This window comes from Sinocyclocheilus anshuiensis, unplaced genomic scaffold (genome assembly GCF_001515605.1).
Source record: "Sinocyclocheilus anshuiensis isolate Anshui unplaced genomic scaffold, SAMN03320099.WGS_v1.1 scaffold437, whole genome shotgun sequence".
NCBI lineage: Eukaryota > Metazoa > Chordata > Actinopteri > Cypriniformes > Cyprinidae > Sinocyclocheilus > Sinocyclocheilus anshuiensis.
The window spans coordinates 2671160-2677852 of record NW_015539902.1 but is presented as its reverse complement, the minus strand read 5'-3'; positions in this window follow the sequence as shown (position 1 = coordinate 2677852).

Here is a 6693-nt window from a genome sequence, read left to right as displayed (position 1 = left end):
ATATTTAGACAGACTTAAAGAAGTTCCAGATCTATACTTGTGCTCTTATTATTTTAGTCATTTTGCCTTTAATGTAAATAAACATGTGCAAACAATATACTTGCTCTTGTGAATTTATTTTGATGTTAATTACATTGTGCAAGCTGTCTCTTTAATACCTCGTGGTTTATATACATGCTGCTGCTGATTGGGCTGACATGTTTGAGACACCCACCAAACGAGAAAACGCATCTCAAACCCCGTTGCACACCGTTTCCAGGAAACATGTCGTTCAAACCGGAAACCGTAGCAAAACGGTGCACACCGGTTTGAGCTTGAACTTGCCCCAGGTAAGCATTTCAACCTTCTTTATTCCTTAAAAAAACTTTTGAACGTTTATGATTTATTGTCGTATCTAATTATTTGAAGATTAACCTGCTCGGCAACGCTAATATATTAGCTAGCAAAGAGGAATTAACACGACATTACATCAAAGTTATCAACGGCAAGTGTTAAATATACATTGTTTTACACCACAGTTCGTCATCATTACACCAAGTACACAAAATAATGTTCTTTTTAGCAGCATCATATGACCCTTTAAACCAGAAAGACGGTTGACAGATTTAACCGACGCTCGCGCCACAGAAACTAATTCAACAGGTAAGTTAGACAAACCCGCCCATTCACTATATTACAATAACTTTTGAACTTGTTCTTAATCGTTATTTATGATCTGCTTCGTCAGGTGCAGAAGGCAGCAGTCCCCATCATTGCTGCTGAGGAGGAAGAAGAGGAAATGTCACGAGGGAACCCACTGGATGTTTTGATCGTCTTTGAAGACGGAGAGGTGATGTCAACCAAGTCTAGGGTCAGTGCACTGCTGCTGTTTTTGCACTTTATGCCCTTATTTAGAGTACGCTAACTTCTCAAAGCCGCTTTACAAAAAATGCATGTGTCTACATTACAATTTAGCCTGATCTGTACTATAAATATATACTTTTCAACTTGAATAGTGTTGCATAATGTGATTTAAAGTGATGCTATATGGGTGTGCTCACTTCTGTTGTATACTGTATGTTTGTCTAATACACTGGAAGCAATATTGATGTGACATACTGATACAATTCCTCACTGCTAATCATGATATTCATTCTATTTAGTATGGGTTTAATACAGGATATTTAAAGTCTGATGTAGTAAAAAGAAAAAGTTGTATGAACATGCCTTCTGACCTTACCTCTTTTACTTTGTTAACAAATGCTGTTCTCGTGGAGTTTCCACACACAAGTACATCTGATGTGTGAGCGGCCATCAGGCGCAAATGTAACAAAGAGCAATTCTTTATAGAATTGAAATATTTTTTGGACATGTATAATACAAATTGTGTTGTGTTGTATTGTTTTTGTTTTTGTTTTATTGTATTTATTTTACATGTTCGAAATAAAGTCTAAAAAAAATCTAATTCAGCAAAAAAAAAAAGTAAAGTTTGTGTGTTGCTGCTGTTACAAAATGTTTTTTTTGTTTTGATGCTTGTTTCTTTCAGCGTTCTATTTAAAAACATGGTGCATTTTATGTTTTGCAATGCTAAAACCATTTGAGGTTTAAATAAACACTGTTTGAGTTGTTAATAATGTGTCTCTGTCTGTCATTGAAGTTATGTATTTATTGTAATGACCTTGAAAAATGGATTCAGCATTGGGGAAAAATGGCATATTTTTACTCAAAAATAATACATTTATAGTATATTGCTTGTGTGTTTCAAAAGCACTCATAATTCATTTGTAATGTACCCGTGATACAAAAAAAGTACACTTTAATATCACTAATCAAGCATATAATTAGGCATATACTTAGTGTACTAAGTATACTTGAAGTTGTTCCAATTTAGCATATAAATGTACACTAAATACACTTAAAGTTATACTTTAATTTAATTACATCTAAAATACACTTGGTACAAAAATAATTGTTCCAAAATAGCACTCTTCAAGTTAACTAATCATTAACACACTTGAAGTACAATGACAATTAGTCTGGCTGCAAGTATACTTAACTTTTTTTTTCACTAGGGGAGCTACACTAAAATTACTGACAAGAGCAATTCTTTATAGAATTGCAATATTTTTTGGACATGTATAATTTAAAATAGTTTTGTATTGTTTTTGTTTTGTTTAATTGTATTTATTTTACGTTCGGAATAAAGTAAAAAAAAAAAAATCAAAATCAAATTAAGCAAAAAAGTGAAGTTTGTGTGTTGCTGCTGTTGCTAAATGTTTACTTTTTTTATGTTTGTTTCTTTCAGCGTTCTTTTCATTTAAAGACATGGTTGGTGCATTTTATGTTTTGCAATGCTAAAACCATTTGAGGTTTAAATAAACACTGTTTGAATTGTTAATAATGTGTCTCTGTCTGTCATTGAAGTTATGTATTTATTGTAATGACCTTAAAAAGTGGATTCAGCATTGGGGAAAAATTAGCATATTTTTACTCAAAAATAATACATTTATAGTATATTGCTTGTGTGTTTCAAAGACACTCATAATTAATTTGTAATGTACTCGTAATACAAAAAAAGTACACTTTAATATCACTAATCCAGCATGTAAATAGGCATATACTTAAAGTGTACTAAGTGTACTTGAAGTTGTTCAAATTTAGTATAGAAAAGTACACTAAATACACTTAAAGTTATACTTTAGTATAATTTAATTACAACTAAAATACACTTAGTACAAAAATAGTTGTTCCAAAATGGCACACTTCAAGTTAACTAATCATTAACACACTTGACGTATACTGACAATTAGTCTGGCTGCAAGTATACTTGGTATACTTTTTTTTTCACTAGGGTAAGTGGATAAATACAGTTTGTACAGTATAAAAATCATTACGTCTATGTAATGGCCCCATAAAACAGAAACCCAACGTGTGTGTGCGTGAAATTACAGTACAAAGAGTCCAAATCCCAAAATATATTTTTTTTGTCTTCACGCTTCATACTGTAGCAAAACTACCACGTTTAGTAGTTCAATAAACTTACTTTTGCAGTTTATGAAGGTGTCAGGAGTTTAAGGTTTCATAACTTTTGACAGGAAAGGCATGATGCAAGTTAAAAGGCTAGTGTAATTACAACTGTCACCCACTAGATTGCAGTGTTATTAAAGAATTGCAATTGGCTGAAGCCATTCTTTTTCCAAAACCATCTTGGCTACCAAAATTCAAGAAAATGCCACCAGACTCATCAGAAAGCACTTCATATTGCAGGACAATGACCCAAAACACAATGCCAGTTCAGTCAAGAAGTTTATCAGGGCAAAGAAATAGAAGGTCTTAGATTGCTCAAGTCAATCTCCAGATTTAAATCTGACTGAACATGTATTTCACCAGCTAAAGAGGAGACTAAAGGCAGAAACTCCCCAAAACAAGCAACAGCTAAAAATGGCGGTATTAAAGGCTTATAAAAGCATTTCAAAGGATGAGACCAAGAGTCTAGTGATGGTTATGGTTTGCAGACTCACGGCTGTGATTGCATATAAGGCATTTGCAACTAAATATTAGCTTTTAAACTTTTACATTTGCTTTAAGTTCAAATGTCCCAATACTTATGCTCACATCAGATAGTGGGGTGAAACAGTAAAAGTGCTGTCCCTTTTATTTGGTAAAACATGTATGTGTTGAAACAGCTAATAATAAAATGTGACATTCTGTAGTTTTGTCTCATATTCATCTTTTAATAATTTTTACATTTTCCACTGCAAACAAAGCAATTTTGTCTTTACTGTCCCAATACTTATGGAGGGCAAGTTTTTTGCCCCCTTCCTGGTTGAAATGCGTGGAAGCGTGTCTCCGACATAGTGATAACACTCTTTGCCTTCTCTAGTGCAGCTCAACCAGGTCTTGTCCCATTCGTTGTTATTTGTGATATCACAAATCCCGGAAAATATGCGTTGTAGTCCAAACGAGTCGTTCGTTGTAGTTTTTGAAAAGTGATTTCTGTTAAATTAAATATCTCCTTTTGAATTGGACTTTGAGCTTTGTAACTTCGAAGATCTTTTTTATGCTCAAACAGCAACATTACAGACTAACTAAAGTTGAAAAAGTGAAAAGGCATAATAGGACCCCTTTAAGAAAACAACAAAACATGCAAACTATCGGCCGCTTTTATCATGTTCGTTTTGCGATCTCGCTAGTTCCAGTGATTTATTTCTGATAACTTCTCTTTGTTGGTGAAATTATGGGGTTGCGTGTCGTTGTTCCAGAGAGGCATGTAAAGGCGGGTTTTAGTGAAGCGGAGCGGCGCTTCTGGCCCGATGGTGGAAGCGTAGTGTGATTTTGGGCTCGGTGCTACAGGTCTGAGGCTATTAGCCCCACCCGGCCTACTACTGAAAGCACTGGCTCGCACTGGCCCGACAGTGGAAAAAAACCCGAAAAACACTTAGCCTCTTCGCTAATTAGCACACAAAATACCACTGGTATACTACTACCGCCGCCTCACCGGAAGTTGTACCCACATTCTTTTTTACAGTAGCAACCCCTGGAAACAGGTGGATAGGCTTATATTTTTGTCTTTTTTTTTTTTTATATTCCCAAATGTGTTAACTATATCATGAAATATCTCAATTCTCAAATATGTGTAAGTATACTCTAAAAAATGCTGGGTTGTTTCAACCCAACGTTGGGTCAAATATGGACTAACCCAACTTTTGGGTTAAAACTTTAATTAAAAAATGTAACCCAACAGCTGGGTTAGTCCATATTTGACCCAATGTTGGGTTGAAACAACCCAGCATTTTTTAGAGTGAAAAGCATTTTGCACCTGTATTGATTGTTAGTTGATTTATAATGGGCAATGGGCAAAGTATAATAACGTAATCTATTAACTACACATAAAGACCTGTCTTTTTACTTAAGTAGCCCACCAGATATGGATGTCATGCCATAAAATATTTTTTATATGACACTTTGTATTTAATGTGAATTTAATAAAAACATTGTAAGTTACTAATTATAACACTTTCAATACAGAAAGAGAGCAAAGAACATTTTCACTTCAGTCTAGCGAGTTCAAGCACTCTCAAAAACTCCCATTATAGTCACTGAAGCTGTTTACACTGTGAAATGAATATCTTACTTGCATTCTTATGCACATTTGCACTTTGTTGTTTGTAATGAGAGAATTCGCTAGAGAATTCAGTCAGTGAGTGAACAAAACAGCGGCGTTTCAGCAATGACTCATCTGAACGCCTCTGATTGGTCATTGCATTCAGAAGCTCAACAGAATCGTGTGTGATTATAATGCGCAGTGCTGTAAAAGGGAAGGGAAGTGACGTGACGTGTGGCCAAGTATGGTGACCCATACTTGGAATTTGTGCTCTGCATTTAACCCATCCAAGTGCACACACACCCTGAACACACACCCGGAGCAGTGGGCAGCCATATTGCTGCAGCGCCCGGGGAGCATTTCGGGGTTCGGTGCCTTGCTCAAGGGTCTCACCTCAGTCGTGGTATTGAGGGTGGAAGAGAGTGCTGGTTATGATTCTATGATTGATTAGAATGCTCTAAAAAACATTCATTTTATAATATGAAATTAAATAAAATCTAAAAATTAACAAATGTTATAAAACATAAGACAAAATCCTGCATGCTTTAGGAGATACCAGATGTGCAGGTGAAGACTGAGAAATGAGAATGACTTATAATAACACTCCTGCACTTCAATGAAGTGCATGTGAACAGAGCTTTACAAGTTGCACAGCTTGATTGATTGTGGTGTTAAATTGCCATCAAATTGACATTATGGTTGTTCTGCACGCTTAATAAACAAACTCCAGCTGGTCCAAAATGCAGCAGCTAGAGTGCTTACTAGAACCAGCCACCAGATCCAGTCTGTATCCAGATCAGATGGTCACTACAGTCACCCGGATTCAGTACGTATCCAGACCAGATGGTGGATCAGCACCAGCCTGTATTGTTAAAAGCGCTATATAAATAAAGGTGACTTGACTTGACTTGACTTGACATCAATCCTGAAACGCTTTCTTTCTTTGTATTATAATAATTACGTTTAGAGATATCAAGCTGTTGCTGTAATTTTGGAGTCATTTAAAATAAATGAATTTGAGATGCCTGAAGGCACTGTTTCATTTGAAAATCATAATGCTACATGAACAAACAGTGCTGCTAGAGTAAAACACATCACCATAGACATCTGTCTTAATTTGGAGAGTAATATTTAAAAAGCCGTTTTCAGCCATTTTTAAAAATGCTTAAGGAAACTTAATTTGCCTTGATAGCATAATGGGACTTCATTCATTTTAATCAAAGCTTCATATGAATAAGGGATTTTAGCTGTTCGTTTAAGCAAGCCAAGTTTGTTTGCCATTAACCATCGAACTCTTGAAATAATTTTCTTAATGTATTTTAGTTTCCAGTCTAACATCTGAAAACAACAGAGAAACTGTAAACAGATTGACAGAATGACTTATGTTGGGTAGGCCTACACACTGCACGATTTTAGCCCTGATTCTCACTCGGCAACAGTTTTGTGGAAATCACTGACAAAAGCCCCAAATTAGAGGCAAATCGGCACTCGTTCATGTGAGTGACAGCTGCGTAGTGTGTATTATCAGAGACACGATCAGAGTGAAGCACAGATTCGCCACTGATGAAACTGAGATATTTAGGCATGCTAAATATCTGTCTGTGAAATGG